The sequence below is a fragment of the Micrasema longulum genome, unplaced genomic scaffold (genome assembly GCF_059751315.1).
Source record: "Micrasema longulum isolate JH-2025_06_02 unplaced genomic scaffold, ASM5975131v1 h1tg003014l, whole genome shotgun sequence".
Taxonomy (NCBI): Eukaryota; Metazoa; Arthropoda; class Insecta; order Trichoptera; family Brachycentridae; genus Micrasema; species Micrasema longulum.
In genome coordinates, this window is record NW_028280123.1 from 106,919 (window position 1) to 133,295 (window position 26,377).

General features: G+C 31.0%; 1 protein-coding gene across 2 annotated transcripts in view; it reads left to right on the plus strand.

Moving 5' to 3' along the window:
• Window positions 1-5,169: 5,169 nt before the first annotated feature.
• The window catches only part of LOC148271228 (uncharacterized), a 78,330-nt gene continuing 57,122 nt past the window's right edge, over window positions 5,170-26,377 (plus strand). The window contains exon 1 of one of the 2 annotated variants that reach the window (XM_088241650.1): window positions 5,170-5,542. The gene's annotated coding sequence lies outside the window, so the exon portion shown is untranslated. The remainder of the gene's footprint in view (window positions 5,543-26,377) is intronic. The other variant, XM_088241651.1, reaches the window with a different exon arrangement.

Below are 26,377 nucleotides of genomic sequence, written 5' to 3' on the forward strand. Positions count from 1 at the left end.
AGAATGTTTAATAAATTTGCCAATGTCATTTATGTAAATTAAAAATAATAAAGGTAAATATCTATCTCATTTTTAAGTAAAGCAGAACTCAAATTATCCGAATGAATTGGGACCGGACCCCATTCGGATAGTAGGATTTTTTCCGAAAGAAGGGTCTATTTTAATTCACAACTGTATGTATGTTAAAAATGGGAGAAAATGTATTTTTAAAGAAAAAGAGCTTTTAATTAATCAAATGAAAGGGCAACACTTTTACATGTTAAGCGTAGTTACAAATGCTGTACATTAGTACAGTATGTACGTACCGTACTGTAAATGAACGTCATTGCTTGCTGAACATCTCGATCAAAGTAAGCTGTTTGACTGTCATCATCCGTTTTCGGGCAGCCAAGTCGCGCATCCGCTTGACTCGGGCTGACGCTCTATCCACTTCATCCACATTAATGTTATTTTCCTCGACTCTTTCTTCTTTTACACTTTCAATTAGTTCATAATCATAAAGAATTTAAAACCCTGGGTCTGACGAATTACACACCCCATCCTCTCTCTTATACCTTTAGCACTTACTCCTGAACATCCCGGAATTAACAAAAGAATGTTTCTGAACTCCTCGAGTGATTTTTCTGTCTCTTCCCTTTCCTTTTCTCGAGCCTGAGAATTCTGAAAGTGATTCGGATAATCAGCGATTCGGATAGTCGTAGTTCAGATAATTGGAGTTCTACTGTACCTGAAAATGATATGCATGTTTAGAAAAAAAATTAAACTGATTATTTTTCTCTAATATACATGTATATATATTTCGTTTTTATTTTATTTACTATAAACAATATTTTATATACAGAGGTAATTTAAGAGTCCTCCTCGCTGGGAAAACCATTTATTTCGATATTTGTTTCATCGCACCAAAGAATTTTCGCTCAGTCATCTGCCGTCCAGTTTTGGTGCTCTCGCGCCCAGTTTAGCCGTTTTTTTCTGTTGACCTCCATAAACCGATAATTATAATTATAATTATGTAGAGGGTGCCTAATACATTAATTTGGCCAAGGCTGTAGGTATTAATGGCATCTGAAAGAATAAATCGGTAGTCAGATGGCAGAAGGGACCATCTGTAATTTTCAAAAATGTTCAGGAGAGCTGAAATACGACTCGATTTCAAGACTTCAATCCCCAAACTGAAATATTTTAGTGTTGCTTTTCAATAATGAATGACCATTCTAAATTACGGTGTTTCTTTTTTCCACGTGTATTTACTGAAATATTGATTAAAACTATTGAAAATTAAAAAACAGAAAAATTACAGATGGTTCCTTCCGCCATCTGACTACCGAAATATGTCGTTACGCCAATAGTTCAACTTCTTAGAATAGTTGTTTGGAGGGTCAAGTTTCGTGGAAGATAATTTTTATAAACATTTTTAAAATAGACTAAAGCTTTAGTGCGAAAGGGCTTCCCCAATCCAATAATTTCATAATTGATAAAAATTAAAATTAAATGATGTGATGTTCTTTATAAAAACGTTGACATCAGTAAAAATACTTTTTTGAGCCCAGACTGTATTAGTACTCACTAAATAATGTATGAATAGAATGTGACGCTAATTATTTCCATGTGTAGGTATTACAAAGGCAAAATAACCTCGGAACGTGATGTTGTGATGGAGAAAATCAATCGTAATAAATAATATCTAATAATACAGTAACACTCGTGCCTATTATTTTCATAATTTTCAGGCCAAAGTCACTGACGCCACGTTGTAAAGGCACGAAGGTCTCATCCTATTATACCTATTTATCCATGCTTGACCTACCTATGCATCTCTATCGGCTTCCAGTTTGATTCAATAGTTATCACAAGGCTAGGAGGCGATAGGCTGGCTGGACCATATACTGCGGATCAGGGCTGGTTTTAGCACTACCAGCGCCCTGGGCGGAATTTCTACGGCGCCCCATATCTTTCACCACTTCAAACCGATACGAAAAAAAGGCAAGGATTATAATGAAATAGCCATTTATATAAAAAAAAAAAAATTAACTCATTTTACTTTCTACCGGCGAACTCTTTTATTAAAATATTAAAGTTTATATTTTCCGCAATTTCGTTTTTGATTGACAAAGATGCCAAGTACAAACTTGGCAACAATTTAGATTAATATATCATCGATTGGAGATAATTTTTTTATCAGTTTAAGCTTAGAAAAACTCCTTTCTCCACTAGCAACCATTTCAGGTATAGTGATCAATATTTGCAACGCTATCCATACATTTGGATACAGTTCTTGTAAGTTGCGATCTTTGATAAAATTTAAAACAATGACAGGAGTAATCATATTCTGATCACGCAAAAATGATTAAGTTTATCACACAACTTACAACCATCTTTATTGGCTTTAGAATCTACTGTTAATTTCAATTGAAGATCACCACAGGGTTTGAGACGGTCTGGTTTTTCCGGAATCTTTTTTATATTGAACAAAAAAAAAACAAGATTCCGAGTACTCATTTAACAGTTCAAATCTTTAATTGAGTGAAATTAAGGTAGTGTCTAAGAGGCTGTAGAAATATTCAACTTCAAATTTCTTTTATGGAGAAGTTATATTCTCTTCGTGGGCGACTTCGCCAGCTTGGCGTTTAACACGTCGAATTCTTGTTGTGGCTCTAAACACAAGTTCAATTTCCAGTTTTTCTGCCAACTCCTTTGCAATTATTAACATTTATGTGCATCTAACGAGATCCATGTCAATTGATTGTAAAAAAATAATGACGACATTAATTTGAAAAAGTATGTCATACCACCAATGAAACTATAAAACTAAATTTTTAAACTGTTCGGCTAGAGTCGTAGCCTCATGAGAGACTTAAACATCAGTTTTCTGAGTTTCAATAGCCAAAGTAATTAAAGCATCATGAATGGCACTAATTTAATAACGGACTGCTTTGACAGTGCTTATTATTGCTTCCCAACGAGTGTCACTGAGTTTTTTATAGTATATAATCCCAAGTGGTCCGTTAGAAGTTTCCATCGATGAACAGAAGAAGAAAATGTGAACAACCTCCGAAGTACCCCAAACAAAGTGACTGATTTTACGGACGACTTAGCGGCATCGTAAAGTACCAAATTGTAGCTATGACAACCACATGGTACATAAATAGCTAAAGGATTCAGGTCCAGAGTTCTCCTTTAAACCCTAATATTTTTATCTTTCATGTTTGCCCTGTTGTCATAACCTTGACCCCTACAATTTTTCAATTCCAGTCCGTATTTATTTAAAACATTAATAATAACTTCAGTCAGTCTTTCACCAGTCGACTCATTGACAAATATAAATTCTATAAAATGTTAATTTATTGATATTTTAACGTCATCTGATGATAAGTCAACAAATCGTATTGTCAATGAAAGTTTTTCTACATGACTAACGTCTGGGGTGCAGTCAGCTATAACAGAATAATATTTTTATTTCTTTGCACGTGATATGATTTCTGGCTTCTTTTTTTCACCCATCCTATTAATTCATTTTTAATGTCTTTGCGCAGTAGTGGTCTGAAATATCACCCTTCATAGCTGATCGCAAGTCGCAAGTACTCCTGCATAACTGGATAAAATTTGGCTAGTAGTTGTAATAAACCCAAGAATTTTCCGTTGTGTGGCGTATATAGTTTGTCTGAAGTACCTCTAAACGCCATATTGTTTTCAGCCAAATAAAGAGTAATTTGCATCAATCTAGACAAAGCGTTATTCCATCTTGTAGTTTTCTTTCTAATAAAATGTTGTTCTTAGCAATCAATTGTTTTTCCTGTTTTTAATTGTAGTTCAGCATCAATCCATAAAAGGTAAATAGGCTTCATATGAGAATTGCTATTCTCATGAATTTTTAACATTTCAGAAAGGTGTTTCCAGTTTTTACATCCTTCAGATACTAAGCTCGACGTTGAACTATTATCAAATAGCCGGCAAGAAAAACAAAAAAACGCAATCTTTAGAAACGTAGTATATTAACCAGCGACGCTGAATTGTTTCATTGTTTGTAAGTTTTTTTGAGAAAGGAGTATTAGAAAAATATCGCCCTGTGTCGTTCTTCGGATAATTATCAATGTGAGTTTGCGTTACTAACTCTAACTCAAATGTCAAAAAGAGATAGATTATGTGTTTTGTCTATGGTCGGGGATTCCCGGTAAAATGAACAGCCGACACTACGTTTAGAGACATTTAGTGTTGGTACTATAACAAGTTTGTCGCAAGATTTAGGAAATTTACGAGTAAGTTGGACCCGCTCGATGAGCGAGAGAATAAAATGAGGCGCCTGCAGCGCCCCTTTATATCTGGCGCCCCGGGCGGTCGCCCAACCGCACCCAACCCTAACGCTGCTACTGCTGCGGATGCCTCCTGAGAGCGTTAACCACGTTTGCCTACTTCACAAGGCATCGAGTTCTCCTGGACGTCCGCTGCTGACTGTTCGTCGGCAGTTTATGTCAGAACTACTAGACGTGAAACGGACATGGAAGGCTCTTAGAGGACACTGTATGCTCCACCTAGGGAACGGACATGGAATGATGATAATGATGATGGTTCGGTAGGGCAAAGTCTGATATAAGTGACAAATATCAATTTACAGCTTCGAGAATTTTGAATGCGTGAAACTGGTTTGGCAAAAATATCACTTCATTTTAGAGTAATAGTTTAAAAATTTGTGACCAAATTATTGTACAACAATTGTTTTATTTCTGGTTATTTTTCAAAAGCCAAAAAATTATCTTTGAAAGCTAAAATTACAGTAGGTTGTTTAAGAGGAGACCAAAACTTTGTTTGATAAAAAGTGGTTCAACATGCAATGGTCTACCCTATTATTTATTTTATGTTCTAAAAGTTTTTACGTATTTTCATAATAACTATTTGGAATTCCTCGAATAAGAATTTTTGAAAATCATTTACACGAAAAAATGGTACTACTACGTATTATTATTATTATTGCGGTATTATACTCTTAATAAATAGTGGTAATTAAATTTCATTAATATTTGAAATTAACTCGCAATGTTAATGCGAATTATACCATCACCACTTTAAGGCTTTAGGCCAACACCACCACCTCCACTACGGTCGCCAATCTACGGTAAAGAGTAAGGCAATAAGCTACGCTGGCTCCGATTTTCCATACTGATGATATCTCATTTTTGAGGTAGTGCCGCTGCCAATGGTAGTATCAGCCGTTGCTAATGCATTTCTCCTGCACTATTTGAATATTTTCACATCACGTTTTAAACTGACGGCGAGTCAGTAGTGAGTAGTGAGTAGTCAGTGCACGAGTAGGCTCCAACAGAGCAGCAGCCTACGCGTCTAGTTTCCCGTTACAAAAACTCGGCGTAGTATTTACGCGTTGCGTGTGGCATGTTTTGGTTTTCCTTTGACCGGATAGTTCAATTGTGCAAACATACTTTCGATGACACAAAGTTACGTTGGTTGGGAGAAAAATTGGGAACTTTTTAAGTTTTGATAGTGACAGAGTGAATACTTTTCGTATATGACAGAAGTAAATCTGTAACACGTAAGTTCTTTAGATTTCTTTTTGTAAGAGAATGCATATCATGAATTATGCATGTTTTCAATATAGTTTAGTGCCTACGTACATAACACTATACGGACATACAATTATACATATTATATTTTTATATTAATAAAAATACACGCAATATTAATATTATTTTTTATCTCGTTTTAGTAAAAACAAATTAAAAAAGCTTTTGTTTTTAAAACTGAATTGAACTAAAACGAAGAAAAAATCGGGTTGTGTTCCTGTGGCTAGTGTTTCGGACTCACGGACCAAAGGTCCATGGTTCGAATCTCACTCTACCCGAACTTGATTCCCATGTTCTAATAGTGAGTTATTCACAACTTGTTGAAAATGGCCGTCAAAATGAAATATTTGGGTAAATCATAAAAACGCAAATATTTTTTATTTTTTATTAAAAAAAAAAAAAAATATTTACGTAAATAAAATTTGACTAGGTTTGTAATTCAGTGCCTTGTAGTACACGTGCATATTGTACGTACAATTATTTTAAGTAAAAAAATAAATTTTCTTTTTTCTTCTTTGTCTTTTATCTTCGTGTAGTTTCATGATAAGATAGCAATGATATGTACTTGTAATTTTTTAATTTTTTTTTTTGTTTTCTTACAATAAACATAATAATAAAACAGAGTATTAAAAAATAAAGCATAATTACATATCAATGAAATACATATTAATAGAAAAATAGTAAACAAAAATCCAACAAAGGCATGGCCTGTTCGTGGGTATACAAGAAAATATTAATGAATTTTTGCTCCTATAATAAATAATGGACAGTTATAGTATTTTTGTAAAACAAGAAAGAAAAATTAAAATATTCTGTAAAAGATAATGTAGTATTTTTTTAAAATATTATATTAAAATTTATAAATACATGAAAAAAATTCACGCGTTATAAAAATTAAAAGTTTTATATTTTCCTTAAGAAAATGAATGTTGCAGACAACTTGGAAATTGAACAATATAACAGTTAAATGCAGAAAAATGTATCTTTTGATACTTGTATCTTTTATCTGTCGCCCAATGTAAAAATGGATATGAATATGATATGTTTAATACCAATTACCAACAGATTGAGTGTAAACAATAGCTTTTTATTGTTAAAATTGATAAACAAAATAGCATATCTGTTTTTATGTTTTTCGTGTACGGAAGTCGTGTTTCAGAATTTATTAACGACCAAAATATTATGATGGATGCATAGAATTAAGAATAGTCCAGAAGGAGCGTAGAATCATATTTGAATACATCGTACTGTGTCCAATAATTCCCCCACTATGCCTCACTTTCGCCGCGCCCATTCGCGAAGTCGCCGGGTAATGTCGCTTGATGGGAAAAAAAATCATAACACAAATGTAAGGTAAAAAAAAGCAATCTGTTAATTTCTCTAAAACTTTATTGTGCGCGCGGAAACATTGATTGACACAATATAGTAGATAAGTAAAGGGTCATTTAATAAGAGTAATTGAATTAATAAACTTTGAACTTAAAATATAAAACAAATTTTATTTAACATAAAACGGATATTTAAATATCATGTTAAATAATATTTGATGTTTTAAAGATAATTTTGTTCAAATGTCCCCCACGGCGTTGTTTAATCCGAGGTCTAATTTTCATTAGCTCTTTCATTAGACGAGCAAAGTAGGGTAAAAAAAATTACTACCCTGGCAACACCAATGAAATTTCCATTTTGTTTTTTCGACAATCTGACAGATGGAAAAATAATTCAATTTTTAAGTAATGCATTTGCTACTTGAATATTCGTTTGCTAATTACACTTGAAATGTGATACCATACTGTTTTTTAAAGATCCTAGCAGTATTTCTACACTTTAAAAGGATTCAAATCAGGAGTTGCGTACTGAGCGACGTCTACAAAGAAACTAATGGGTCAAAACGTAAAACAAATAATTTATAAGAAGTTTAGTCGCCTTCTGTTTGATGTGCGTATGCGGTTTCTGGACTATTCTTAATTCTATGGATGGAGGTTTTACTCGATAACATCATAAATGTATGTATATATTGATTAATCTGTCGATTTTTCAACAGCATTTTATAATTTTCCGTATCGCATTTTAAAGCCTAAAAATTGATTAACTTTCAATTTAGTTCACATAGCGGGCGTGTATGTAATTTTTTATTTAAAAATTTAATAAGTAAAGGGAAATTTATTGAAGTCAAAAATGACTGTATTTAAAATCTAGAATGAATCATTCGTTTTATTTATAACCCAAATAAATTATAAAAAAGGTTACAATAAAAAAACCTATTAATATAAACAGTCTTTCAATTACTACATATATATGTATGTCCCTATAAAAACTCTACGAACGAAGTTTGTAAACGATTGCTGCCAGATGAATTTTATTATAAAATTTGTGTAGAGTACAAATACACATTAAATTTTAGTAGGTACTCGTACTAATAATAAACAATAATAATTAAATAATTTCCTTAATTTTATTTTGTTTATAATTTTAATGTTTACCCCAAAATTTATTATACTAAGATTTTGTGAATGCATATTTATTTGTATAAAAACTAGTTTATTTTGATTAATTGTATGCAAAAACATAGACACATTAATGCTAATAATAAAAAAAACAAAAACGTATTTCGATATCACACAAACTACCTAGAAGAAAGTAGCTAAAAATCAGGTTTTCAGTCGGTAGTCAAATCAATAAAAAGTAAGTTGGTACACATATTAAAACACTTTGTTTATTTCATTTTAAAATATCAAGTCTTTTAATTAAAAAAGTATTTTTTTTTAATCTTTACGACTAACCATTAATCAACATCGAACAATATGAAATCGCCAATAATATTCAATTTAATTTAATCCAATGAACAGTCTATGAGATTTAACACTACATTTAAACATGTCGAATCATTGACATAACAAGAATATTACATTAAATAATATTGGAAATGAGAAATAATCCAATCAACAAAATATATATGCGAATTTCACTGCTTGCCGCAGTTTATACTATAATATTTTTTATGAATGATTATATCTTTAACCAGCTCTTCTTCTTCTCATCTTTCCGCTGAAAGAAGGTAATCCAGAAGTACATTATAAGCACTGCATTGGATTGAGAAAAGGGGGTAGTGAATTCTTCGCTGACTGCGATTAAACTGATCGGACATAATCAATTCGCCGAAATGATTACAAAACTTTTAAAAGCCTTGAAATTATTTTTGGAAGCCACCAGATCTGTACATCCGACATGACCTATGATAGGGCCACAGATAGTAGCGAGAAGCTCCATACGGTAATCATAGAGAGGGCGAAAGGGACAAGACTACAGAATGTGTTCTTAAGATTGATCAGGAAGCCTGCAGCAGCACGGAGGGGATCAACAATATTGAAAACAAATACTTTGTCATTAAATTTACCATGACCTAAATCTGTAACCAGTAAAAACAGGTTTACTTAATGTGTAATAAGTGCATTTTTAAAGAATGAATAAATAAAATTCTGTGTTTTACGGTACCGACAGGACCCGAAGTTTTTTTTGTTTATTTATTTAATTATTTATTCATGCAAAATATAATAATAACGTATTCCAAACTCTATGAGGCCATGGACCCTGTGTTGAGTTGGGATACAACATAATGTAAAGTGGAAGCACGTATATAATTAAATAATGGCAAAAATAAAAATTTAATATTAAATAAACATACATTTATGTATTTCAAAGGGCATCAGGACAACTAGCTTAATAGTATATAAATCTATGCAATATCTCGCAGCAGTCTCCTACAATAATTAATATTACATATATACAATCAATAATAATACGCAATTTAGGCCGCTTCTTTCGGAATAAAATTATTTTTTTAAATAAACAGTAACAAAAAATGTGCTCCAGAAAATATAAAAAAATAATTCAAAAACAGTTCGGAACCTTCTGCGTGGCTCGAAAGGCGAACATATGACATAAATTAAGGCACAAATGGAGATAATAGGTACTATTGAAAAGGGTGTATTTGGGACATTAAAATATTGTTGACTCGAGACATTGTATTTACTCTACAACAAAATGTAATTAATGTGAGTACGCGTTTATTTGAATCATGGCTTTCCCGACATTTCAAATGAAAGTGTCGAAAATGAAGAATTCAGTCCAAATATCTACACAAAAAAAAACAAAAAGTGTTTCCTAATTAAATAAAACAAGCACGAACTCTTTTTTTGTTGAAATTGTTTGCAAGGCACTTAGTGAGATTGTTGTAACTAAATGTATTTGTACAGTATTCAACACTTCTGCTTTCACTTCTAGTGTTTACCGAAGTAAACCGTCCATTTGACTTCCGAATTTGTTGTTTAGCGGCAATTTTCATAAATGGTCGTATAATTCAGTTTAAATAACAAAAAACGCTCACTTCGGAAACTGAATAAAGTATAAAAAATACTGTCTATTAAAATTTGGTTTCAGAAAAAAACGTGGTTTTAAGTTGTTAGCACTTTTTCTTAGCATCGCGCTGTTATATAGGCAATAATATCTGTATGCGAGAGGTAAACTACGGTAACTTTAAATATGATGAAATTGAGTTATTACTATGTTGAAATCAATTTTTTGCCGTGTATTACACGCTAAATAGCATTAACTTCTAATTTCTTTAAAAACAAAGATTTTTTATTGAACCTAACCCCACACCAAATTGTTAAGGACAGTAAGAAAACACGCAGTGCTACAAAAGATTTCAAAGTTTTGTATTTTTATAATGTGCATCAGTATATTTGAGAAAAAAAAACATTTCTTTGAAAAAAATAAGATGTTTAAAGTATGAAATATCACTAATTTGTCTCACCTGAAAAGTTGTGTTTTTGAAGATACTGTAGTTTACCTCTCGTATACAGATATGTATCGTGGTTTGTTGCATTTTATACAAGTATTATTTTAATACTCATGAATTAAAATTCCGCCTCGTGGTGTAGTGGCTAGCACGTTTTTCTACCATGCGTAAGGTCTTGGGTTCGTTATCGACGAAATAGACGTAAAATTATTATTTAAAAATTGGCCTGTTGCACAAAATTTAAAAACATGATCGAGAAACTCTTCGTTTGTTGTACCAATTCAGTTCCCTATGCACTATCAGGTGCATGTTTATTTACTGGCACTTAAGAAGATATGCGTTGAAGGACAATTTTGTTGAACAGGTATTTGAACATTGTTTTTCCATCACTCTCTCGCAAATGCCTCCCCGAAACTGTGCGAAAAAGACAACTTCACGTCTGATTATGCCTAAATCGACAAAATCAACGTTTGAATCTTTTTCATTTTTGGGGTCTAATTTTTCCGTGATTATTGTAAAATTGATCAATTCTGAATTCTGACCTTTGATTGCGTGTCCTTATTTATTAATAGCGTATCTATGTGTAATAATATTATGTACTTATGTTTATACACTATCAATCGTCTTGTGCGCCATATCCTAATAAGGAGAAGATGCAATAAAATGTTTGTGTACGGTACTTTAAAAACCTTTACTTGAATGGGTTACTCAGACAGTCGTAGATACACAGATAGGTATTTTATATATATATATATTGTAAACATAGGAGATTATTCTTTATTTTCTTCTTTACATCACTGGGCACAATCCATGTCGAGGCATTACTTTCATCATCATCATCATTCCCTTTCCGCACCTAATGGTGCATAGGGCACTGCATTGGTAACCAATCGCAGCGTATCTTGATCATTTTTGTTGCATGAAGGTAAGATTATCAGTATTACGCTTCGGGTGCCAGTCCAGGGACTATGAAATATTATGGTGTGAAAACACCCTTTCAAATAAATATTTCGTATCAACCATGTCGGAAATCAAACCCGAGAGCTCTTGCGCGTTAGGCAAACGCGCTGACCATTACACCACGAGGCCGACAATCTAATGAATATAGGTCTATGTAATATTTTGAAATCTTATAAATGAAACTAACACGACATTTTTAGGATCTATCAAAGTCTAGACGTTTAAGGTGCTTAAGATCAGAAATTAGGTGTAAGTTATCACTTTTCTTTCTGCTTAACATTCACCATTTCGCCTATGTTTAAGCTTTCACATAACAACAATTTTCGCAAGTTTTACATATATTCTTTAATAATTATTTTAGAACCTTTATAAAACACCATTTGCTTTTTTAGGTAAGATTGCAAAATTAGTAATTTACCTTATACAGAAAACAATAAATGGAAGAAAAATTCACCTACATAATATTTCAAATATCATACCTAGTCCCTGTTCGGGTGGATTGAGAATACACTTCCGTATGTAAAATAGAACCAGAACACCACGATTCATTTTGACTCGGTGGCTACTCTGAGGTAAAAATTATCAAAATGGAAATCGAGTCGAGATAAGTCCAGTGTATTTGTTAGCGCGTACGCCTACGATGCTCGAATTCTCAACATCAGCATTCTACCTATTCTCAATATCAATATTATTTCTTAAATTCTTCAACATTTGAACAAAGGTACCTTTATAAAATATAAAACTACATAGTTTCAATAAGCCTTCAAGTATTTTTATCTCCTCATTTACCTTAGCTTCATCTTTAAATTTTCCCCGATGTTTACCGCAGCTATCTTCATCAAAATTCCAAAAAAAAGTTGACAATTAGAATCATCAAGATTTATACGAAAATATTTTTTAATTTTTTTATTTAATTCACAAATATACTTTTTTTATGTCCAGACTTTTTAGAAAATTCCGTGTAAAGTCGAAACTCTTCTATTCTATTCTATTCAGTAGATTTATGATCATTATAACACATAAAAATACAAAATACATAATAAAACTTTATACATGTCAAAAAATACAATACAGATGAGTTATTTAATGATACATGGTGTAGCGAAGTTCAGATCATGTATCTTAAATTTAATTTATTTCTGTAATAATTTTGTGAATCATTTTGATAGTAAATAATAATAATAAAAATAATTATTATAGTATAATTTAATAAAAAGATTACCTAATAATTTTATCACTATTAAGTTTATATATGTATTCACATTTATACCAATACCAATGAACAATCATATACACATTCAATTATACCCCAGTGCCAAAATATAGAAAATTCGGTATTATGATCGTCTAAAAAAAGACAATTTTAAGATATTTCACCATGATAATCTTATACTACATGGTCAAGTGGTCTATATAATTGACTATGCGCAGCTTACAATTATATTTGATTACCAATAATACTTTATAGTAGTTTTAACTATGGGAAAATAAATTAATCCATATTTTTTTTATAAAATAACGTCACCGTTTATATCTTCCTCAAAAAATAAATATAAACATCTACAAGCGCACCCAGCGCCCAGTCCGTAACCTGTTGGAGAAAGAAACCAGACGATTACTGCAGCTTATTCTTCATACAAAATGTAAAATGTATTTTAACGTCTTAAAACCCAGTAGGTATTATTTCCTTCCTGAGTTCACTAGCAGATTACAGATATTATTTGAGGCTTCTCTATTTGGAGAGTAGCATTTCGAACATTATTTCCTAAAGACCATTTTCGTTTGAAAGTATTCTGTTGACATGTGGCGTCATTTCTTTCGTCCGCCCGTCTTAATGGCGCTCCACTCGGCGCTGTGTTAATTTTTGGCATTATTCATTTTTATAAGGAAACGAAGCGAACGGTGACGGTCTCGTCACATTTTTGTTGCAATATTATTGCTAATATGTATAATGAATGTTATTGTTTTTTTAAATTAATTAATCTATTTTATTGAATAAACAAACAGTATGTACACAAATATTGATAATTTCTTTGTATATTAGATATTAGTGTAGGACACTCATGCACACACCAAAAAAAATATTTATACTCAATACAATAATTTGAATTATGTTAAAAATTACATATGATGAAATGGGAAAATATGTATATAATAATAAAGTTAAACATCTGCTTCTCTCAATATTTCTAAGATTTTTGACCTAAATTTACATACATTGTCATAAAAAATATCAGCCTCGGTAAATCTATTGTTATATGGTTTGCATATACTCGTAACATATTCTAGGTATTGTAGATTGTTTCAAATAGTTTGTTGACGCGTTATGTGTAAAACAGAAGATTTTGTCTTGTCGCTCTAAATGGCACACAGAATGGAAGTCTTAAAGTAGATTAGAGGAATAATTTTTATTATTTATCAATTCGTATAAAAATAGCTGGTCTAACATTATTCTTCGATTTTTAAAAAAGTTTATTCCGTGGTACTTTAAAAAAAAAGGTTTTTCAGAAAAAAATGTAAAGTAACGTTTCAATTAATTGGTGTTAAAGTTTAATTGGTGGATTATTGGTAATAATTATTTTTATAAAATACGTAGGTATTCCGTCTTCTGTTGTCAGCAGGTGAAGCTGGAGTTGAAGAAATGAAGTTGTTTTCTCACAAAACCATAGAAAAAGAATCCGCGTACGTACTTTATTTCTTATATCTTATATGTATGTATGTACAATGTACATACAGGTACTAATTATGAAAAAAAGTACAACTTACCTATAAAAAAAGTCTCAGTTCGCCACTGCTATACTTATACCTACCATTGTTACCAGTTGTGTAATGTTAACCTCACATAAATATGACAATAATTTCACAGACGGCACAAACATACATTAGTCTATGAAAATGAGTTTTTTCATTACTAATTTGGATGTTTTTTAGCTATCTAATTTTGAATATAATTAACCCTCATTATTTTTTGTCCGTAATCACCATATTATTTATGTGAGTAATATGCAAAAAATCGTTAAATAATAACACGCCTCGTCCGCCATTGTCGTTAGTTACCCATTGTCGTAAGTGAAACATTCGAGTACGACCTATTTCAGTATTTTGAACTATAAATTATTGTTATGTTAATCTTAACAAAAATGCCTCATCCAATGTTCATGGAGAAATACCATCGTATGCGTAGATATTTTTTTTGGTATGTAGGTATTCATGTTGTATTTATTGGTTGAGTTAACGATCGTAATAGCAAAGAAAAACTTTATTTAATTATAATCAATTGTTGTCTTCAGCAAATCTTCTGATAGAAGAATCCTAACTGACCTAATATTACTTCATAAAGTAATCAATTCATTATTAATCACGCGTTTACACGGCTCCGGGTTACAAAGCACAAAAAAACGAGTTAGGCCCTGTATATGTGCGTGCATTGCATTGCGCAATGTGGCTCTCCATAAAGGCCAATGTTGGCAAAACAATCATTCAAAAAATATTTTTTCAATTATTTCAAATAAATCTACGAAGTTTATTTTCATAATTATGACACTTTTAAGAAACCCTCAAAGCATGAAAACGGGCCGGGCACAGGGTTAATTCTATGTGTATTTAGCCGGTACTCAGTGTTAATAAATCCAAAGAATTTAAGAGACTTGTTAATGGTATGTTCAATGTGTTCATGAAAATTTAGTTTGTTATCTAGAATCACCCCAAGATTATTATCTTACTGAAGTTACAACGGAAAGAATTTGGTCATTAAGTTTTATAAACTTAATGACCAAATTCATCATTCAGTCATTATATCAAAAGTAATATTCTTTTTAGATCTACGGTAAGAAATTATTTTGCATTTGTTTATATTTAATTCAAGGTAATTTTTTTTCACCAAACACGAAAATAATCAATATCATCTTGTAGAGGAAGACAATCACTAACTTTTTTAATTACTTTAAGAATCTAATTATCGTCAGTAAAAAGCCAAAAGTTTGTGGTAGAGAACGCATTGGTAACATCATTAACAAATAGATTAAAACGATAAGTTAATACATAACATAAAGTTTAAAAATATGAATTGCAGTTTAAAAAAAACTGTTTTTTTTGTGTAAAGCTCAAAAAACTAAAAATAAGAGTTCATAAGTGTGTACATACGTCGCCTACGCACTGTTCACAAAAATATCATCAGTTGACCTACTGCCTCCATACATCTCCATTATATAATTTATAAAAATCACGCGGCCGACTTATTCACTGAATGGGTCTCTGTCTTCTTTTTCCATTCTTTACTTTGATAAAGTGTGAAGTTAGAGTCATAAAATGATATGATGTATCGATTTACAATTCTAATTTATATAAAAAGGAAGCCGCCAAAAGCTATATCGCAATATTTGTTGATCCGGACCAAAACTTAAAATGAATGAGTAGAAAATAATACGACTTAAAAATTAATACGCTTTCTGTAGGATTTTAGCATAATATTAAAATGCATAATAATAATAATTCAACATTTTTTGTAGTAATTTGCATATTACTCACAAAAATAATACGGAGATTACGGTCAAAAATTAATGGGGGTCATTATTATTAATAATATTAACTCTCCCCACTATTTTTAACAAATAAAACCAATAAAATCCATAAAAACTGTACATAATTTACATAAAATATAAAAATAAAAACTCGAGAATCCTCATTATTGCAATAATTCGCTGTTGTCTTTTTTTAAATTTATAGGTGTATAGGTAGTTATATTTGAAAAGTCAATTATTTCCTTTGATATTTTTCATCCTTTAAAATCACCCTGATTTTTTATTAATTTCATTAAATGAATTAACGTATTACAACAGAAATGAAGAACATTTAAGAGAAGGTAATATAGAAGTCGGGGAATCTACAGGGCTTATGACCTGTCAATGTCTGATTTAAGTGTCCACTTTACTCCTACACCTACTCATACACGCCACTTACTTTACACTTTAGTCCTTGTCTACAAAAATTTGAACAAACTCAAAACATTGTTGATAAATCCACCTGGTCCACGAAGAAGTATAGAAATTGAAAAAAATAACATTTTCAGGCGTTGCCTAGTATGTAGATAGAATTAATTAATTAGATGAATCTCACCCGCATAAATAAAGGTTTCAGCACTTTAACTTCACAAACATCATCATATGAAAGAATTGAAGGAATATAGATGTTTAAATATGGGCAGAATGGTGAATGTTACAGTGTGTAAAGTGGCCACTTAAACCAACCATTGACAGGTCATAAGCCCTGTAGATGCCTAGACTTCTATATTATCTTCTCTTAAATGTTCTTTATCTCTGTTGTAAAATGTTAATATAAACAGCTCCCCAGGGAGTTGAATCCAGTCCTTGTCTACAAAAATCTGGACAAACTCAAAATATTGTTGATTCTATGAATTAGTTTTACGTGCGATGGATCCATTAATATTACTAGGCTACATTATATTGTGAAGGTACCCGAGAACTAAAAACATTCCTATTCTCGCATCATGTTAGCGCGCGCCTGTCAAGATAAACCTGTATAGCGTATAACTGAGGACTTTCTAAGAAAGTTTGATACCACCTTTGTCAAACCGAACAACCACTCCTTCCCTGCCTCTACAAGTTCAGTTGCTACAGAGTGAGTGGGAAGAAATTTCAGATAATGTGTAGGTACAGAAAAGGTTGAGAGAAACAACAATACAAACATGTTCGAAACAACGTTGATAAAGAAATGATTTAATACAATAAAATTAATTCAATTTAAAACATATTACTCAAAATTTGCTTAAACTAATAAAAAGGACCAAATAAGTATTATTTGTTATTTAAACATAAGTTTAAAAACCAGTTCCATAACCACGGCCACGACAAGTTACAGGGGGAGTTTTCAACATTTTAAAACAATCGAATTTGATTTCGAGTTACCAATTGCGATACCTTTATTAATTACATAAGTTTTGCATCCGGATCTGCATTTTCATTGAAATTTTAATATTGTTTTTTAATTTATCAGATATTGTGCGTGTAATAATTGTCTTTTCTTTTATAAATAATTTAAAAAAAAAAAAAAAAAAAAAATAAATAAAAAAAAATAAAATAAAAAAATAGAAAAAAAAAAAATATATATATATATATATATATATATATATATATATATATATATACATACCTTACCTATCTAAGCTATAAATTATGTCTTAAATAACAGTTTAACATCATTTTACATAAGAACAAAGTATCTATCTAATATTGTAAGTCAATTTAAAAACAAACAATTCATTGAAATAGAAACATGATTTTTTTTTAAAAAACAGTTAACGATTTCACAAATCATGTTTTTTTAAGTACACCTACTTAAACATATCCTCGTTGAAATATCCAATTATTTATTTATAAATTTTCATAAACTACTTTTTAATGTACTTACTAAAAATAAAAGTGGTTTATACTTGTAAAAAAATAGTGCAACATGTCATACAACAATTTTTTATATTTTAAAAATATTTTTAATTACTAGGTAGTGTAAAAATAAGTATTAAAAATTAAGTACAAGTATTTACAGATGTAAAATAATTCAGTCAGATGAATCTCACCCACATCAATGAAGGTTTCAGCTCTTTTACTTTACAAAAGTCAACAAAAGTTATGGTAAGGTGTAAATGCGTGGACTTCCATATTCCCTTCTAAAAAATGATTTCCAGCTCTGTTGCAATAAATGTCAATCTTAAAATGTACTTTGAGAAATGTTTTATTAAACTTAACATTTTACCATTGTCTTGAGAATCGGTATTTTCCACTAGTTATGTTTATTATAAGTTCATATTTATTTATTTTCTAATTTATTACAACCGAAAAAAATTTACTGGAAATTGTTAACGATATTCTCCGGATACTATACCTGTACAGTTGATAATTAGAATCATAATCTTTCCTATGTACACTCACATGTCTATGTTTAAAAAATAAGAAAAGTATTTGTAAATATTCTTAACAAAATTTAGGTCTCGCGAACTTGACTAGTAATTAAAAATATTATTTCAGTGGAGTGAAATGCGACGACTACTTTTAAAATGTCAAGATTTTCACAAAGTTTGACTTCCAATATATACGCTTTGGATCTGTTCGTTTGAAGAAGAATGCACCCGATATGAATATGTACATATTTTGAAATCACTTAACTGTGTAAATATTTAAATAAGAGAAAATGCATTAAAATTTTAATCTTTATTGATTGAGCCACTTACTATTTTTTGTGGCACATTAAAAAGAGATACACGTTTTTAAAGCTTTTATGGAAATGCGTTTTAAGAAATAAAACTTTATACTTTTTTTTCAATTTAATTTTACTTATCATTATTTTTTTACTATCACAAGCGAGTAAATATAGAAACTGTCACTTGCATTTCTTTTTAAATTCTTTAATATCATTTTTTATTCTTCATACTTTTAGGGATCACATCATATATTTTTATTCCCTTATGCGTCAGACATTTTAGAAATTAATTTTAAATATGGAAGTCTTATCAAACCCCTATTTCTTTATAAATGCATAATGAAGGTGGGTTGCGCATAATGATGTGTGGATCAGGCCAAATAGGTAAAAAAAGTATTTTTGTTCGTAAGTTGTACGTGATTTTATTACGTTTAATATGTAAAAGGCATGTTTCAAAATTATGTAAAATGTTTATCTCAGCGCGGGATACGTGAGGTAAAACTTTCTTTAATATAAAAAAAAGGATACAAAAATTGGAAAGAAGGAATATTTTTTTTTTTTTTAAAATACATTTTTTTATTGAAAACAATTTTATTCATGACGTAAATACGTTTCCAAGTGGGAATTTGAATGTTGAAAATTTTTCATATAGGTTCGAGTAAATACTAGCACATTTTACATTAGTTTTTTTTATGGCTATCCAGTATTATTTATTTATTGTATTTTATTTATATTTCTATGTAAGAATTTCTTTAAAATTAGAGTCATTGGAAAAATCCCTTAACGTGGATTAGGTGACCTGCCAACTTTGAATTCTGAAATATCTTTTTGGTAAAGCAATAATGCGTTTACAAATTGATTGCACATAAATTTGTTTTTCCGTTTTATGAATGAGAGTTTGTTAAGTCGGGAACGATAACTTTCCACTGAACAGAAGGCATTTAAACTGAATCCAACGAAGGGGAATAAGATCACACGGATGTAGTTGAGGCAGATTTAGCGCGTTGGCGATCTGAAGCCAGTGGAAGTTGTATCTGGAACCGGTAGATAACAGCGGAGGATGTAGGTCACCCGAGAGTGCTCGCCGGCGGAGGCGGCGCGGCAGCGGCAGCGGCGCCCGGCCCGGGCCCCCTCCCGCCGTAGACCGGTAGAAAGTGACGGTGAGAATGCACCAGCGACACGTCTACTCCTCTCACTAATGTCACAGCCATGACTCTAATAATTATATTTAGTCTGCCTTCTTTATGTAATCATTTCTGATATAACATCCGTAAATTATTACCTACGCATAACGTAGGCCTACATTGAAAGACACGGGCTACGGGCGAGACAACTTGACCCGGCATGACGTCGCGCCTGTGAACGCGCTAAGCTTATAGCAGGTTTACTAATTTATATGTAGGTACTAGTAATTAAATCAATCATTGGTTTATACAAATAAATAAAATAATTAGTCACTAAAGGCAGTGAAAAGGCAAATTATGAATTATCTCGTAATTATTGCAATGGTTAAACTTGTAAAAGTGGAAGAACGAATAAACTTTGAATAAAATTTAACCCCACATTGAAAAAGTAAGATAAATTTAATTAATAAATAATTAAGGTTACTGTACATCTTATCTAAAGAACTATTAATGTAGGGGAAAAGGGCCATGATGGGGCCGTTAACGTTAGACGTCAATAAAACACATTTGTTTCTATAAATTCTTTATAAAATGTTCATTAGCATAAAATTTGGTCTTTTATATTACAAACGCTTTACATAAAAGTAAAAAAATATCCAAAAAGTTAATAAAATTAATTATCTAAGAAAGGTCATAATTATTCCACGATGCCGCACTAGTGGGGCAAGATTGGGTATGCCCGCGAGTAAAATGGGGTACCGCTTATTGCGGTTCGCAACGTGAACAAACAAGTATGAAGTCTTGGTCTTTGTCGTCTACTCCAGCCCACGAACAGGGTGCCCAGCTCTGGCACATTTGAGATGCTATCCAGCCTTCATTAGACTAAGTTCTAACGCCCCACAATACAGAAACTCACGTCTCGATATTTTTGATGGCTGCTTACGTTTGGTTGCTTTATTATTTTGATTAAAACGCTTGTCCTTGACAGCATTCTTCCCGGATGCGCCTTCCTATTCCTCCTTATACGGGGATGAAGCGAAAATGGCAGTCTTTCCCCCTTTTAAAATTTTTATTTTCTCTATGCACTTTTTGGTATAGGTAGTGACTGTTCTGGACTGAATAGGATGAAGACTGAATAATTTTGATACTCGTTTGGGGCTCGGTACACATAAAGTTTATCAAAAAAGTTAGAAGTGGTCTCCATTCAAGTTCGTGAAAACTGAATGACATAATCTTGGATTCTCGACTGCGTAGGTATCACTTCGGCAATGAACGATTTAACAGTTACTTTGTTTTTAAGTATTATTGCAATTTTCATTTATTTGTCTCTTTTACTATCGTAAAAGCGTTAACTAGACGAGAGTTTTTAGCTAAGCTGGTCTCAGAGGTACTAAGCTCCTATTATGGCTCTACCCGCATAGTTATGCAAAACGTGATATATAAATCATTACAATAACAAGAAAGGACGAAAGTAAAAGTTCTGCTTCAGAATTACGTTCTTATTTTAATTGCATCAACATTAATTAAATAAATAATTGACTAATTACTATTCACAACGGAACATTCACTTGTGAAAATAATTTACGATTGTGTATAATCCGGTGGCTATTCTTGTCGGTAAACAGTCAGCAGTCGACTTTCTCCCAAATAATCCGCATGGCTTTGTCACTTACGTTTGTCTCACTATAATTAAATTCCGCGCCTCGGTTGCACTTACTTTACCGTGAAATTTTCTATTCAATTACGAGTGTATAAATATTGTATTACTCGTATATTATATCGGGGTATCTAATTAAACTGTACGTGTGATTGGGTGTAATTTGATATTTGTATCTAAACAAATCAATTCTGAATATGGGGTATTGTTTTGTGATGTGGTCAACTATATGGCAGCTTTCTTTCTCAGTGTGTTACGATCATTTCGCATTTTAATATGATAGAAAACAGCTCGAGATATTATTATCTATCATTTATAGATATTGAAGATTTCTCTCCGTAACCTATCTATGAAAGGTGCGGTCTTGGTAATCACATTATTGTACCTTAATAAAATATAAAGTTTCGACGTAGTTCCAAATCGATCTCGAACACTCTTTACAATCGCGTCACAGAAAAAAAGTGTGTCCCAGTTATAATGCAACCAATTCTGTTTTATATCGTCCTTATATAAAATGTAGATGAAACGAAACATTTTAATTTATCCATTTTACTATGATAGATAAGCAGTCGATTATTCAAACGATTTGCTCTATACAGCTAATAAACTATAATGCTTTATTTGTTTTTTCATCTACATCTAGTCAATGTGCGTTGTACGTTCAATTTAATAGCATTTATTAATATAATTATAAAATATGTATTAAATAACTTTCTTTTTAACTACTTTTTTTTTCTACTGATGGGTTTTAAAGCTACACAAGCTTCTTTATCAAGGAACAATTATCTAACGAATTATGTTCTATTTTATTTTAACAGTGATTACTAAATAAAACATAACACATCGATAATACGTCAAGTCTCTTTGTCATGTTGTTCTTGTAAAAATGGGAAGTATGAAGTGAGATAGATATGATTTTTAAAACTCGACAGGAGTGGTCTAATGGAAATATTGTTTATATGTTTATTTGTTATTTTTTTTCTTATTATGAATCGCTTTTATAATTTCTATGATTTCCAAGATTCAAGATAAGCTCCATATGTTCTGATATTATATTAAGTAATCACTGTTAAAATAAAAAAAACGATATTATTTAATTGGTAATTATAGCTTGATAAAGAATCTCGTGGAGCTTTGAAACCGGTCAGTAGAAAAAAAGTGGTTAAAAACAAAGTTATTATTTATGTATTTTATTAGATTAAATAACCACAAAGTTAGTGCTTCAAATATAACTTTTATATTAATATTACGTTCGCTAAAATATACCTTCACACGTTTTTAAAATTATTAACATTTTTTTTTTAATGCCTTGTTTAAGACTAAATAAAAACGATTGGAGATGTGTTTCATGCTAAACCGTTATTCAGAATAGATGTTGATGACAAAATTCGGTCTATGTATTTTCAAACTATTTACGAATTTGGAACTCGATAAAAATAATTTAAAATACCCGAAAATCTCACTATTTGTAAGCATCGTACAATTAAACCAAAGTCAAAGCAGCACAGCGCAGCGTAGTCCGCACTAAACCAGCTATAATAGGTTTATAATATTTTTATCCACAGACACTCGATGACATAATGGTTGTACTTCTCAATCAAGTCTCAAGGATATCAAGTATTTTCTATAGTATTGCAGAAATGAGTGCAGAACCTACCGTATCAGTTCAGGCTTTACAATTACAAACACAATTGAATTATGGGTATTATCATCATTCACGTGATAATGTCGATCTTCTCTCCGACGTCGATAGATTAAAGATCGTTATGTAGGCATAGCGACACCTGCGCCTCGATTATGAACGCTAACTTCATCTATATATATCGAGACGGTATACTTAACTTCTTTACTATCTGTATCTTACCTCGGTATGTTCTACCTACTTGTCATATTGACATCATATGATCGAAACAAACCAATGGAATGACCGCAAACAATTAGTCCGCGTTTCATACGTCATTAACATTTAAAATAGTTCTTATTTATATTTTAAATAGGCTTCAGTAATAAAAAGTGCTCACTTCAAAGCGATAATAATCTCCAATAAATTCCAATTCAAGCAAAAAATGCTCGCTTGAACATGAATTTTGCATGACTTTTGGAAATCGGAAAATTAAAAAAAAAAAATTTAATAAGTAAATTTTTTTTTTAGGGTAGTAATTTAATAGGCTTTTAAGAAAAAAAGTGCCAACCTCAAAACGATTAAAATTTTTAATAAATCACAATTAAAGGAAAAAATGCTCGGTGGAACAAAATTTTTGAGACTTTTAATGCGTAGATTAACGTATCGAGGGGTTCTAGACCCGTCGGTATAAACCGATGTACTTACATCAAAACTTGATGGTGGGGTTATCGGTATGTACCTTTATAGTCGGTCGGGAGACTTTTATCTTCAACTATGACGACTGAAGCTATGTCATTTAGGTGTCTATGTCGTCTAAAATTAAAATGTAAGATAATTTTTCTACGTTGTTAAATAAAATAAATGTTAATGATGGATATTTCCGCTTGCACAAATATATTTGTAAAATTCAACAATAATAATAAACAAATAATTATAGTAATTATTATGGATGTTACAAATAACAAATTAATATCATGTACGCACGCTACTTATAGGCAACTCAATTGTTATTTTAGAATAAAAAAGTATAGTTCAATTTTTTTTCTGCAATAATACAAATAACATATAAATTTCTACAAATATTATACACTAATACTTTTGACACAAAAGCGATTATACGTGATGTAATGCTCAATTCAAATTTTATAGAATCGGGTTGTGGTCTCACGGATTAGATTACCCAAAATTGATTTTAGTGTATAATGGCCACCAAAATTGAAATATTTGAGTAAATTATTACAACGGTTATATTACTTTGAAAAAAAAAACAAAAAGGACCATAGAACTCCGTTTATTCAAACTCCAGTCATCCGGATCGTCAAATATCCGGATCATCATTGGGAAATAAAAATAAAGGAGATTTTATATACAGGTGTTCATTAAACCCTGTCACGTCCGAAACCACGATGATCAGTTTGAGCAAGAAGACATATTGGCACATTAAATTATTTTTTTAGAACAAATAAAATTTTAAAAAATAAAATATAAAAAAGCAAATGGTTTACTTCTGCAGGGGAGACACGAGGAAGGGGAAGGGGGAGTCTGATACTGCGCCGCGCTCCCCTAACTTCTCCCCTGCAGAAGTAAGCAACTATTTGTTTTTTTTAAATATTTTATTTAGAAAAAAAAATCTTGCTTCCAAATATTTTTTTAAATATGCTAATATGTCTTTTTGCCCACACTGATCATTGTGGTTTCGGATGTGACAGGGTTTAAAGAACACCCTGTATTTATTCTGCTTGTGTAAGAAAAGGTTTTTGGCGTATATATTGTTGTGCTATATTTAGTTATAAAGGTACTAAACTTGCTTTGTTTCTTTGTTGTTCTCATTATATGTTATTTTCTAGATGTTTATATTTTTTATGTCCCAAATTGAGTTGTTGTAACTCCTGGGAATGTAATTCAACGTATTTTACTTGTAAAACACTTTGCGTTTTATGATTTGTAAATAAAAAATATAAAAGATTTTTATTGTTAATTTAATTGTGCAAATAACTCTGCCGGACATTTTTGAGTAAGTTTTTTATGTGATTCCAATTCGCTGTATTATTTTAAAAGCCATATGATCTGGCACTCATTAATCCGTCTATTGGAGTTTTACACTATTAACATACTATTGTGTATTGGAAGTTTAATTTTATACTGGACATGCTATTCATCAAATTCAGCGGATAATGTTTATATCGTGCAGATAATTTTCAATGATTTAATATACTGCTTCGGTCGGTCACCGAGGCGAGATTTCCGTATTTCTTTGATTATAATTGATATTTAGGGCATTGCCCTAAAAAATCAACAAATACAACATATTCCCATCAGAAATACTTTATTTTTATTACATTTGTTGCACTTAATAAACTTGATAGTTTTAATTTTACATTTTTTGGCAAGTTTCTATTGTTTTGGCACGATGTTGGCGCTTATTCACTTGGGTATCCCATTATATTTTAAATATGTAGTGTATTTTAACGTAATTATTTTTATTGGGGATATTACTGTAGACAAATATACAAATATTTGTATAAGTTATTTAATTTCACTGATTTACCTAAATTTATAAAACTGCCTACCCATACATTTTTTAGTTGAATATTTAGTTTAAACAAATATATTTTATCGTCAGTTTTTTGGTTAACCGAATGATTTTTAGAAAATGTATTGATTGACTTAAATATTTGTTCAAATACATTATTTAAAAAAAACGATAAATAATACAAAATGAATATTTATATCAACAATACAAAATAATGAAAAGAGTACGCTTAGCTTATTATAATATGTTTCCTGTAATCATTAAAATATTTTAGGATTAACTCTCGCCTTCATTTGACATTGTCATAAAGTCGACAATATTATGTCCTCTGAACTTAATTTAGTATGCGAATTGTGTTATGTGTTTATCCTTTATCAACTGAATTGGTTTCAATTGAAAAATGCTTTGAAACATAAGTGCACAGTACCAACTTAAGTACGTCATTGTTTTTTGGCCTTCTCATGAGTAACATATTTTATGTACGTTTTAGCTTATTCTACATAAATGACATTAGACACTATACGTTAATTTTAATACTAAAGAAGTTTTTATTATTACTATTATAAGCTGCGATTAGTTTTAGTTTTTTTAAAGCCATACGCCATACTTAAGTTAACCGAGACAATTACAACATAGATAAGAAATGCTTAGCGGTATTCCTAGATTTAGCAAAAGCATTTGATACCATCTCTCATAAAATACTAATTAAAAGATTACAAAATATGGGCATTAAGGAAATGATCCTTGATTGGTTTAGAAGTTATATATCCAATAGATTACAAAAAGTAAAAATTGGCGATGAACTAAGTGATGCTGCTGAGTTAGACTATGGTGTTCCCCAAGGAAGTACATTGCGACGGCTACTGTTCTTAGTATATATTGACGGACTTTGT